The 14,284-nt window shown below is 37.2% G+C and overlaps 1 protein-coding gene across 2 annotated transcripts in view; it reads right to left on the bottom strand.

The window, feature by feature from the left end:
• SRBD1 (S1 RNA binding domain 1) overlaps nt 1–14,284 on the bottom strand; it is a 129,063-nt gene that overhangs the window by 67,128 nt on the left and 47,651 nt on the right. The gene's annotated exons all lie outside the window — the stretch shown is intronic.

Here is a 14,284-nt window from a genome sequence, read left to right as displayed (position 1 = left end):
AACACACTTGGAAGATTTATCAGTGTCTTAATTAAATATTTGGATTTGTTTTTTAAAGCTTCATGTTTTTTTAAAAAATTAAATTAACTGGATACTTACAAAAGAAAGCTAGTACAAAGGGGAAGATCTCCATTTAAGACAAAACTCCCATCCCTGACCTGCAACATTCACTTTTTCAACTCTACCTCTTTTATAAATATACACTGTATGTGATATCAACCTCTGTAGTATTCTTATCACAGAGAAAATACACACGAGAAACAACTGTTACTAGAAGTCAATAGACAAACAAGCTTCCAAAAACCAAACAAGAGAAAAAAAATACATATTTCATTAAAATCAGACGGATTCTGAAGTTTAATGTCAATTAAACTACTGAATGAATGCAAGTCATGCGTGCTCACGTCTTTGTCCAAAGCTATTTGCCTACAATACTCAGGAAAAAAACCTACCTCTATACAGACTGAGCCGCAGAACTGCAGCTCGCTCTTCAGCAAGCATTTAATACTGTCTTCTCCCCACTCTCACTGCCATCCCCAAAGAAAAACACAGACTCGATGTCCTCAGTAATTTAAACTACAGTTTGTGTATCTACACCACCTCAAACCCATTCAGTAATGATAAACTCACCCATTCAAATCACAGCATATAATTAAAAAATCCTCAAGTGCTCTACTTCCACTCAAGAGAAAACTGCAATCAAATATTTGCAGTCTAAGTTTATTTGCAGCTGTGAAATTTTGACACCAGTGAATCAACAGCATATTTCTTCATATAACTTCAACAGAACTTGAATTTCACAGCAATAATTAAGACATGGTACACGTCTGTGCTGGAGAGGAACACTATCAGTTTCAGAGCTATTTTACTTTTATATATATATATATATATATATATTATTCCACTTATAATAACCTTATCTTCACTGTAACAGGGGAAACCATAGCCCTTAATAAACAGACCTTTCAATAAAATCTTATCTGTGCTTTATATTGTTTTCAAATGAGACTATAAATTTTGCTTTTAAGAACAGTTAGGTCAATTTTAGGAATAAAGAAACTGATACTTAGAAGCCCATTCCTTTAGGAAAGCTGGAGAATAGCTCGGAGATGAAGCACATTCCTATTCAATGCCACAAGAGCGTTAACATTAAAAAAGGTAAAATGCAAAGATATTAAAGGTACCAATTTCTTACTGTTATTGTAAAACTATTATTATTTGCCGTTTTAACAAAAATTGGATTTTTTGCTGTATACGTCAGATTTTATAGTTATTTGAATTTCAAAAAAAAAATAAAATAATTCAGGATTACAAACAGCCTGAATCTTTCAATAAACACAGAGAATAAACCCTTGTTCTCTTCAGCATTCCCGTAACTTCAGAACCATTCAAACAACTGGTTTAACAGAACAGAAAATCACTCAGACCAGTTGGTCAGCAGGCAGAACGAGGCAAATGGAAGCGAGACTGTTTACATGATCTTTTAAAAAGATTCAGTGTTACGGGCACTCCTTCGACAGAAACACGGTCCCCCAGCAGACAGTAACTGACAGTCACCAGCAAAGCTGATCGCAAGACAGGGTCATATCACGAAAACGCAACTGCTGAAAAATGAAGATGTTGACAGAAGCCTTAAACTGATTTTCCTGATGAACTGGTAGCTCGAAGAACAATGCAACAAAATGTATTTCTTAACCTGTTCACACATTATAAAGGCAGCATCTGGCAAGCTCTCCCTTTCTTCATAAAAGAGAAATTGCTTCCAAAAAACCCACACACATTAGCACATACTACTAACAGCTTTAACTAACTTCTCTTCAATCTCTTTATTCCAACAGGTCCATAATCTAACTTCTCATGCAACTTATAAATTTAATTTAGTTTCTGTTGACATCGCATTTTGATTAAAAAAAAAAAAGTCACATTCAACATTTTGCACCTTTTTTTTTTTTTAAACAGTGCCATACTATAAATTGCATTACTGCATTCAACATTTCTTGATCCCTCTCACTGCCTTGAAAAGTAAATAATAAAAATAATAATAATAATAATAATAATAAAACACCAAACAAACTACATGAAGGAGACTTGGATGCGAACTTTAAGACACTTGACATTTTATTGATTCTCATTAATGCTATACTGACAGTTTTCAGAACTGAGGAATGCAGCTATACTAGGATTCTGCAGTAGGAAAAGGAAATAATTGTGCCAAATTTTAAAGTAGGTAGCACAAGAACTCCTTGCTAGAATAAGTAAATAAAATTCAGGATGGGAAAGAAACAGTTGAAAAGAGCACATTTCCTTTTCTCAAGTGCAAGAAAATTTATTCACCAGCTGCGGGGGTGGGGGGAAAGGCAAGGGGAAAGCCAAGTAAAAATGTATCTCAAGCAGGAAAACAAAATATAAAAAGCACTTTCAGAAGAGCATACGCTGGCTACTTGACAGCTACTCGGAGATGGTTTTGTATACGCACGCAGTTATTCCACAAACTATTTGGTGTAGCAGACTTGAAAAAGAAAGGGGAAGAGTTTCTGCTCGCTGAGCCCCATACCACTGCCCCAAGGACGATGAAACCCAGACGTTAAATACATTTAAGTCATTACCCAGAGCAAATGTGTAGGGCCCTAACTCCAAAGAAACCATTCTCTGGTTTGTTCAACCATACTCAACTAAGATTTTACAGACCTATTAGTGGCTGTCGTGTGGTTTTATTCAGTTTGTTTTTAGCTACAGCGAGGTGGTTACTAATGCAACGCTGGCACATGCAATGCTCTAACATTTAGCTCAGTCACAATGCTACGATTACAAGCAAAATAGGTTTGGGTTTTTTTTCTTCACAGCTTTTCTGGATTTTCTTTTCTGACTGGGAAAGAGAGCACCACTTCGGTTCAGAGACAATTGTTATTGTTGTTGTTTTCTTTTAATTCTAATACTCTGTTTTAAAAAACAGGATGCCAGGTAGGACAATTTACACTAATTTAATGTCATAAAGCGCTCTGCTTTCAAAGAATAAGCATTTTTAATGTCAGAGCACAGTGAACCAAAACCAAACCTCCTCAAACCTATACAAATTTACTCTAAACTCCTGTGGTCCACACAGTTCTTAATTTACTTTTTTTTTTTTTTTTTAAATAAAAAAAAGTACACAATTTGACAAGAGTTAAATAAGCTCCTTAGAATCCTCATAAACGTTGGTAAACTGTATCTAAAACAGGTAGTAAATAATTACCTAAAAACTTATAAATATATACCTAGATTTTTTTTCCATTTTAATTTTTCAAGCCAAATAATGTATTAAAAAACCTTCCTACTCTTCCCTGAGTAAAAGTAAGAAAATATATATTTCTAAACATTTTTTGAGGAAAGATTCTTGTAGGGACCAATATAATAGCAGTTAAAAAATTTTGGTAATGTTGTTATTTTGCTATTGTAAGTCAGTATGCAGTAGAAAAATAAGTAAGCAATTGTGATAGTCTACACTTACAATACATGAGCAGACAAGTTTCATAAAGTGCCCTCTGAAATAGCAAAAAAAAAAAAAAAAAAAAAAAAAAAAAGCAGGTAAAGATTCTTTTCTATAATCTAATCTTTTAAAAGTGCCCGAAAGGAAGCTGCTACACAATATTTCAATTTACTGTTATTGACTACAAATAGGCTTGCTGTATAGAAAGTAAATTTTCTCTTATTGACTGCGATAGTGTTTTATTTTTAAGACCTTTGAAGCATCATTAAGCCAACATTAAATGTATTCCACTAGCACCACCTGGTGGTGTCACAGCTTTATGCTGGAAACCACGCTAGCTGTATTCTAGAGGCTTGAAGTAGCTTTTTAACTATAACAAGGGTATTTTCGTACTTATCTTAAGCACTGCGTATTTGATACGGAGAGCTGTTCAAAACATTGAGATTTCCAATCCCTTAATTTTTACAGAAAAAAAAAGTCTTCCTTGTGAAAAAAAATAAAAAATCCAATACCTACTTTTTTTTTTTTTTATTTCAAAGCTACCATCTACCTACAAAAACAGAACAAAGATAACATTTAAGAAGTTCGAGTTATTCAAGTTGTTCAGATGTTGCAATTTCATGTACATGCATAAAACGGCACTTTTTTTTCTTAAGAATCTTTTGAACTCTCAGATATTAAGTTTTTGCTGAAAACCTTTTCAAAACTATATGTAAAAATCTAACGTATGTATAAGGAATTAAATGTCAGGCCAGAGGTTTCTACAGTTAAAGATGAATACAGCTTTCTGACATCTTCATAAGCTTTACCAATATTTCAGACTATTTTATTACATTGAAGTCACTTCCCCACTATCAAATGCAATACCAAATTAATGACCAGCAGACTGAAAAGCCAACTTCATATAAATTGACATGATTTACAGTCTCCAAAACACTGATTTACAATTAAAAGCTTTTAAAATGACATTTTAAGTAATGAGAACAGCACAAAGAAGTGATCTGTTTGGAAGAAAGTCATGGTCATTCTAAAAGCAAAGGCTATTCTCATCTCCAAATTGGTCCAGATTTTCCCATTCGGTTATAAAAAGATAATTTGCTACAAAATACAGCTTTCCTCAGTCATAACTTAATGGTTAACTAATCTAATCAAAGGTGTTTTGTGTCTGTGTGTGTTTTGGTTTGGTTTGGTTTTGATTTTAAATCAGCTTAACTAATAAATTTAATCTTCATAACCCTGTGGCAACAGAAGTTGGAGGCTCCAGTTGAGGGCAGAAATACAGAAGGTTCAAAAGATTATTTAGTGCTACTTATTCAAATAATTGGTTTAAGAATTACAGAGGACAGGAAGAAATAAAATAACCAAAACACTTGCTAGAAAAGTGTAGTACATTTAGAAGCCGGCTTAGAATGCTACAAGTTTTAATTAGGTTCATAGACTGATTAAAAGCAAACTGAGGAGACCCAGGGAAGACTTAAGTAAAGGTTCAAAAGACAATCGGGCAGTTTCATCAATGAAAAATCCATTGGGTCTTGCTAAAAACACAAGTCACAAGTAGCTCCAGAAGAGTTTTGAAGTAAAAATGGTTGAGATCTATGAAAGTGCTGGAGATACAACATATCTACGTCTGTCCTTATACTTCCCCCTGTGTACCCATTCCTGGCTACTGATCAAAACCACCCAGGGGAGGTCAAAGAAACGCCTCCAATGAAACACCAATCCCCTTTTTTGCCCTTCAACTCGTGGATCACTTGTTCTTCTCAGGCTGAAGAGGACACTTGGCCGTGGGACAGCCCTCCCAGCAGTCCCTTCACCACCACCAGCAGTGAGCTGCAGGTTTCTTGCCATCCCACACATTGCTGCCTGTTTTGGACACAACGGCACAGTTCCCTGACTGGGAGCTGCAGTCCAAAGCCAGCTGAGCAAGATGCTGTCACTTACTCAGCACCTCGCCACAGGAACAACAGGACAACAGACTTGACAGACCCTGGAACTGACACAGCACAGCTTTGTTTTTTGTTTTTAACTCCCACCTCCTCTTATGAGGAACATATGTCATGAAAATGAAAGATAAAAAGGTTCTGGTATACACTCAATAATGTATTCTAAGAGTAAGAAGCCCCAAAAGATTTTAAAAAGCTTGTCATTCTGACAGATGAAATTAAACTCAAAATCTGGTCTTTCCCCCATGCCCAGTGATGTTAAGGAAGGATGTAAAGGAAGATGTTAGGATCATGAAAAAACATTATACTAGAACGCAATCATTATTTAACAGAATCAAGTCAAGAAACAGACAATTCATCTGTGCTTTTAAATTACCTGAAGATTTATCTTTGAATTTTAACAACATATAAAACTCAGGAGATATTCCACTATTAAATATAATTCATCATGACAAAATATACTGTTGGATAGGAAAGGGATTTTTCTCTAATTTCCATTACTTAATTCAAAAATTTCAGTCACTACACAGCACACAAATTTGGTTTATATGGAAGATCATCCTTCAAAATCAGGCACACAAGACAAGAGGTGCTATGGTCTTCTTTTGGAAAACAGAACAGAAAAGCTCAGAGTGACTGCCAATCAATCAGACCTGGGGAGGGAGTAGAAGACAAGTTTTAAAGAACAGGTCCCATTCAGGAGCTCCCAAGCACACAAGAAGCTATGCACACAAGGTGCCTTCAGACAGCCCATCAAATTATAAGCAGTGATACAGATGGCGCGTTGTTCCTCAGCCACATCCTGCAAATCCCCATAGAAAATATTTGGTGAAACTGCTTACAAGTGTTTTGAATTAACAACCAAGTCTGTAAATGTTTCTACCTTTGGTGAAAGATTCAGTCAGTATTTTGCAAAATTTACCAGAAATTACAGTATGCAAAGAAGAAAGTAACCTCATCATGACCAACTCACAATGTACAAAGTGATTAAGTTGTTTCAAATCAGAACTGCCACGCAGCAAATTCAAACACAGAATAACATCTTGCAGTCAGAAACACTATTTTTGAAAGAGCGTGCTGGGACACGCACGGCAGGGGCAACAAGCAGCTGATAAAGTAGCTTCTTGAAATGCCAGAATTTCAAGGCAACCATTAACGTAATTAGGTAAACTTAACCTATTTCTTTCCTGTTCAGTCACAAACAGTATTTAGCACCAAAGCAACTTGATGGCTTTTTTGGTAGGCAGCACAAATCTTCAGAACCTACTAACCAGAACAGAATGAGGATGTTTTGTACCAGTGTTCAGCAAGGTCATTTAATCAGGTTGTACCACTGCTTCTAAACATTAGAAGTTAGATGTCACCTAAAACAACACTAAGTCTAAGAAGGTTTATGACTTTCCATTTTTCCATTATGCTTACACTGAACTAAACTTCACTACATAATTGAAATGCATGCTAAAACATGAGGATAATACGTAAAAATAAGTAATAATAAAGTTATTTAACAACTCTGGTATTCCAACATCAGATAAAATGCAAGAATTCCCCAATGTGTCTGTTTTATGTGAAATGAAAAGGAATACAAGAATCAAAGCCAGTTTAAGTATGCAGTTTGGCTGCAGACCTGCAGCTAGATCTCTGAGAACAAGTGAAATGTATGACAAATATTTGAAAATTAGGAAATATATTCAGAAATGCAGTTACTGAAATCACTGCCTACAAGTATTACCCACTTCCTTGCACACTGGGAAATATTAGGACTATTGAACCCCATTTTAGACCTCCACTGCTTGGGAATAGAAAACAGGACAGTGAGTCGATTTCATATTCTAAGAACATTTTGCATGTGCTCAGACACAAAAGGACATTTCAAACATAAGAGCCACACAACTTGATTGCCTCCTTGTGAGGCACTAAATAGGTTTCAAAATATGGGGGAAGCAATTGTGGCATGGGAGTTAAAGGTTTCTCCTTTAAAAAAGTTAGTACTTTGAAAAATGGAGTCCAGTTAGTTCTATTACCTTCCTGATTATCCTAGATGAAACATTTCACTGATTAGAATCAGAAGAGTTCAAAATTTTCTCATTTCAGCTCCTCAGCTACCGTCATTCCTTTCCCCAAAACCCAGTGGTGTGAAATTTCCTGACAGTACAACAGTACAATTCCTATGCTTTACCAGTGGAATGAAATAGGTTTCAGAATTACTGCAAGATGTAACAATGAGTTACCATCCCTTCATTTCTTCCATACTAGCCGTAACTCCGTGAGCCCCTAAATCAAACAAAAACTACTTACCGTACTAAACGAATAAAACTAACTGTATAGCTATGGCCTGCAACCCTTTATTCATTTGTCTATGAACCATGCCCTCAGCACATCCCTGTGAAGGAAAGAATGATCATATATCTGTCTTCATCTTGTCTGAAAACGATGACATTTTTCAGTAAGAAAAGGGTCCAAATGGCAGGTGTCAAAGAGCTTTAGCTTCACACGTGGTGCTAGGAGGCAGAAAAAACAACAGCAGCGTGTGGCCATGTCAGAGCTGTACAGAAGCTGCCGCACAAGTGCATATCTGAAAAGAGCAAACCTCATAGCCTGTTAAATCAATCTAGTGCCAGATGCTGTTATCTGAACAAAACCGGTGCTGCGGATTCATCCCCAGAAGAAATACACGTCCCATGCCTGTAGTGAAAAGTGAAAGACCTAGTGTGGCACATCTCGAGACTGAAGGTGACAGTTACCTGTGACTGCCCCCACCGTTTCTATTGACAGTTTCAGAAAACAGGTCCTGTCATTGCTCATAAAGCAGCTGGAGTGGAAGCTCCTTTCTGCTCTTGCAAAGGACTTTAAAATCTGAACTGCATGTCCAAAATCTACTTCCAAGTTAACCATGCAACTAAAAAGCAGTTGGTTCATTTACTTTAAACACTGAAGTACAGTAGGAACTCGAGAGCGAGAACCAACTACTGCTTATCTCCCCGTTGGAGCAGTGCTATGGAAGGGAATCATGGCAATATGCATAATATTACAGGTTACCATATTACCTGAATAGAAGAAAAGAAGTTTAAAAATAAAAAAGCGCATTTCATGCAATTACAAAACAGTAGAACTGAAGTACATCAAAAAGAATTAATAGTAATTAAATACATCCACAACAGTTAAAAAGTTACCTATCTATAGCCAATTAATGTTACAACAAAGTAAGGACAGTAAATAAGGCTTCAGGATTGACACAGGAAATCTAAGTGAAGGAGTCTACATATAAAAACAAAATAGGCTTGCAAACTGGTTGATTCTTATTTGTACACTTCATAATTTCAAGACCACTCCCTGCTAATGCTCAGTTTTACACAACTAAATTATCTCAATGACCTCAAGTCACATATACAATCCAAAAAAAACCACAGCCAAATACTGGCAAGATTTTACCTAACCTTTTTTCACCCTGGGGGGCAAACAAGTCAAAGAGCACAACTGATTTTCGCAGGCATGCCTTCAAAAAGAAGAAAAATACTAGGTGATGTGAAATGCTCGTGTTTGATACGTTTATAGAGACTCTTGAAACAAAACTTCCCAGATGTGTATGTCACAAATATTGCAGGCTGCAAAAAAGATTACCTCCAAAGCCTCGCAAAACTGTCCCAAACCGAAGAGCAGAACAAGCACCCTTAGCGCTTGCAGCTCTCAGCTCTCATGAGCTCGGTGAAGCCAACGGGCCAGGCAGCACCGTGAGCCGCGGCAGAGCGGAGGCAGCTGCTGGTCGCAGAGCAAGAGGCCACAGTGGTCCTGCCAGCAGCCCTGGCTCGACTCAGCCAAGCGGAAACCCCTGCAGTGGCAGCACGTGGGGAAAGCTGGGGTCTCCTACAGCCAAGCAGGATCAGGCAGAGTTGAGATGCAGCCTATTCAGGCTGGAGCATTGTAAAAGTCACAAGGTTTTGGAGAATGAAAAAAAAGCTCAATGTATTATTTTTTAAAATAGGCTCCTGCTAGTACAATAGTACTTAACATTACTGTTTATATTTTGTGTTGTCACCAATGTGTAGTAACTGGGGAAATGGATGTCTGCCTAAAAGTCTGCCCAGTTTTTCAGCTATACACATTTCCCTGTTGCCAGCACCATCTTATTCACGGGGCCATTCTGCTGTGGGGCACCAGACATTTAAGACACAGATGATCCATTAAAGAGAGCCCACCAATTTCTGTAGTGAACACAGACCTCTCAACCATCTCATTTGTCAAACTTCATAAAGCATTCAGATTTATTACAAAAATTATATGAAGAAGCATGACATGCTAACAGTCCACTTGAAGTTATCTAGAAAAGCTACTAAAGAAAAGCTACTAAGAACATGCTACTCCATTGCTATAATTGCTGGCAGGAATTGTTTTATTTGGAAAATGGGCAACACAAAAGCAGCAAGTGCTATGGCTACAAAGCAGTTCATTAGGCCAGACCAAAGGCTAAAGCTTAAGGTCACATTAACTCTCATGGAGACTTTGTCCCCACAGTGGAGAATAAGTGGACAAGACCACAACATATGGAGCAAAATGCCTCTTGGAGAATGGCATCTCCAGCAATTGTCATTTCCTTCAGTGCTCATTCAAAGCACTTTGGAGGAAGGCCAGCTGGAGTTTTGGTGCAGATTTCACTGCCTTGATTCACACAAAACCCTGACCTGCACAGGCCAAAGAGGCGCAGACCGACAAGGGGAAGCTATAGAGTGAGAGCAATGCAATGCAGCCTGCCCAGAGAGAGGAAACACCATTCCCCACTGCTCCTCCTCCCTGCTCCCTCCCCTAGATACAAGGCTGTATCTGACAATACTATCTAAAATATTTCCAAACTACAGACACTTTCTGGCACTGAGCTCTGAAGTATCCAGGTTTTCCACATAGCAAAAATCAAAATAAATTAAGAATTCGGGAATCAGAATGATTGCTGGCAGGGAAACATCTTTGAGGTATTGTATCATAAGCAAACGTGTGACTGCATTTTTCTAGCAGTGATGTTTCTCTCACTTTTCTTTATTTTAGAATTAATCTTAAAAAAAAAAAAAAAAAAAGAGCTGGCTGCTCTAGCTCACAGCAGATATGCCTCGTGTTTATTCTCTAACTCAATACACTTGAGACAAATGTTACATAGAGTAAATTGTGCTTTAAGCAGAGCTTGTTAACGTTATATACTGCTCTCTCAAGTAATTTCTGCAAATTCAATCGTCACGATATTCTTACAATTTTTGAAATCCTCGTTTTATCTTTAACACAGGAAAAAAAACCTTAGCATTCACAGTTTCTTCTATATTTCAAATATTTCAAAGCTGATAAAAAAAGAATTGTTCCATTCTATCTAAATACATTGTTTTTATTCATTGGAAGAAAGACTGTAAATAGAGGTGGTAGCTTAGTGTTCTGAGCAAAACCTATTATTATTCACCTATAAAGGAACTATAGCATTATAGTATTATAAAAGATTACAGCATACAGAAAAAAAAATCAAGAAGGATACCAACATTAAAAAAATATATTTTAAAACCATGATGTTCATGGATTAAAAGTAACAATTCCTTAAATTTACTTTTCTCAGCCACAGATTTAAACATAAGAACATCTGAGTATCTGTAGAGCAACAAGTATTGTTTACTGTCTTGTTATTAGGTTACACATTTTTCTCCTTTGGGGCCTCCGGAGTTCTTTCACACCTTCTCTAGTCTCCTCCTCATCCTCATTTTAAGTATTATTATTTTACTGATATCATATGCAACCACTGGGCATCTACAGCACAAGATGTTAATCTGAACTGAATGCATCATCAAATGAGTGAGCTAAACATTAAATGGTTAAAGGATAGACAATAGTGCATCTAAAACACTGGATACCTTCTCATTTTGCGTTACAGAGGCATGTATCAACCTCAGTGGGGAAAAAAAATAAAAAATAAATTAAAAAATAATAATAATAAAATAAATAATAAAAAAAAAAACAAATCCTCACAAACCTGAAACAGATACATGAAATTCACATTTTTACAGAAAACAAATTCCTTTAGTAAGGCTCAACCCGAAGGAAAAGCTGACAAAACCAAGTAAATGATACTTAAAGTAAAAGTTCAGTCAGGTTGTGCTATCCTTGTTTTCCCTATTCTTTTAAAAGGGAATAATTTGTTCCCTCAGGTTGTGACAGATCCACACTGGAGACCTTCCATGAGTAATATCACTAGAACTGGCACAAACATATGTTGAAACATATGCTGAAAGACCACTTCATTTAAAACATGTTTTTCATCCAGTTACAAACACTTTAAAAAAAAAATTCTTCCTCTGGACTGAAATTTCTTATGCCTCATTTCCAACCAATTACTTTTAAACTGGAAAAAAAAAAATCAACTAAAAAAAATAGTGAGTCATTCTTTTCTTTAGTTATCCAAATATGAGGCACAGGATAAGATGGCATTCTAGCTTTTGAAAAGAGATCCCTTACATCTGAATCATAAAAACAGCTAAGTTATTTTTATGTCCTACTTTTTACGTTACAATTTGAAAAGTGTTTCTCTGTTTAAAGATATCTTCCACAGTAACTGGACAGTCAATCACCTGTAATTCTAGCAATAAAAATTTCTTTAAAATAGTGTAGAGTTTCATTAACACACATTAATACACAAGGTGTATAAATGTACAGCTGTACTTATTTTTTGTAATAAAAAGCCTTGCTTATGACTACAGCTACAAATATTTCACAGGAAAAGAAATCACAGAGCATCTTTTTAATCATGTTAACCCTCTTTGAGACCCATTTTTTTTAATGGGGAAAGCGTCTTCAAAAGCCTTGAGGGCCTGTGGGTCACAATTACACAGTTCTAAGCAAATGCACTGATGAAAATAAAATGGTTAATTCATCCTTTTCTAATATAACTGTATTGCTTTCTCTAACAAATGAAAACTTCATACCAGGAAGCTCGTAATCAGCTTTTTCTTGGAAGGCAAAATAATAATAATAAAAACCTAGCAAGAGCCCAAATCCAAAACTCTAAAAAAAATATAACCACAAAACAGAACCATGCAAAAAACACATTACTGATGTCTTCCTTCCCCCATTCAAATCTTTGTTCTCTCCCTCATCGCACGCATCATTTCAAAGTGAGAACAAATTCTTTCACAGCTTTTCTGCCAATTTACATCTGGACTGCAAAAAAGAAAGGTAAACTGAAACTTCACAGAAGAGTCTTTGCAAAAGCATTATAAAGGAAGAGAACACAACCAGAACCCACGCCTGTAAATACCCACAGAGTCTGCTTCAACTTCTGGGGCTGTCATTAGGTTCTTATGTCTGGATCCAGCAAGATGAACAAGCAATGAAGAAACAAGGTCTTGGGGTGATTCTTTCTGCTCTTGGTAAAACTACTGAATGCCAGGTAATCACGGTGGTTGAAAAGCACCTCAGGAGACTGGTGAGCATAACACCCGTGCTCAAGACAGGGTCATCTGCAGCAGCTTGCTCAGGGCTGCCTCCAGTCAGGTTTTGAGCACCTCCATGAGCATGGACTCCGAACCTATTACATACATGTATTAAACAAGAGCACCTGGACCCTCTGTAGATGAGAATCGAGGTTTTGGTAAAATGAGATTCAGAGCATCTTCACGGCAGTAAAAACAGTCAGCATCGTGTATGCCTTTCACAAAGAGCACGCATCTGCCCCAGCACAGTCTGACAAACAAGCAGAAATTTAAAAAGTCAACTAGTTAGTAAAGAAGTCTGTTGTGTACAAACATTGCTACAATAAAAAAAAAAAGCCTTCTCAAATGTTGTAAGCAAAAACAAAGCCTGAAATTGTTCAGAAGTGAATGGAAATATTGTGCTGATTCTTGCGGTAACAGAGTAAGCCCACTTAATTTCAAGTATCTGATGTTAAGCTGTTAAGACTTTTCTTGCAGATAACTAACAGCTGTTACATAAAAAAAAATAAAGATTTGGAGATCAGGGGTGTAGAAGAAGAGGCAATCCAATATTAGAACAGTAGTTGTCCAGATGAAGACAAGTGCTTATCTGAGAGACTGCATGGCAGTGCAGCAGTGCAGAGCCCGGAGGCGCTCTGGCCGCAGGGTGTTATGGAGAACATACGGCAGTGAGGAGCACGCGGCACCCTGCGATGCAGCACAGCATCTCCTGCCCTTGGGCACTGGCTCAGCTCTGCTGGTTAGCGTGGCAGGTGGCAGAGCCAAGCCTCATCCTGCCCCTGCTTGACAGACCAGAGTGATCGCTGCCATCAGCAGCCCTCAGCCTGAAGGGTGTGAAGCTGCATTCGCCCACCAGCATCGTCACACACCGCAACATGGCCAGCATCCGCACTGCACCCTCCCAGGGCTTTCCCCGGGCAGGATGCTACGAGGCTGGGTGCGTTTCTGAGACCCATTAGTTATTATTAATACCTCACACCAGAGCATCCTTGATTTGAGTTTAATCAGACCCTGAGAACCAGAACAAACATTTCACAATCACTAAGTCTGAATTTCCCCTGAAGATCCGAAGGGCTCGCAACATCACCATCACCACAAGCACCATGTGATTTATGCAATTTAATTATGCCAACTGTAACTTAGTAAAGAAGAAATCCCAAACTGATGTTTTGTCATGAAATCCAACAGAAGCTAACTTATATATACGTCATAAATAACAAGTAGATACAAACTTAAACCATACCCTCACGTGCTATTGAAATTTCGAAGTGAGACATATAAGTTTCAGCTAATACTGAGTACAAAAATCAGTATTTAAGACTACATAAGACAATTTACATAAGTAAAGCCTCTTACTCAAATTGCACTGTATGAATTACAAATTTTAGTTTATCACAATCTAGTATTAAGCATAATTAGAT

The sequence above is a fragment of the Aythya ferina genome, assembly GCF_964211825.1.
Source record: "Aythya ferina genome assembly, chromosome: 3".
Taxonomy (NCBI): Eukaryota; Metazoa; Chordata; class Aves; order Anseriformes; family Anatidae; genus Aythya; species Aythya ferina.
This window is presented reverse-complemented; position numbering and strand designations above follow the sequence as displayed.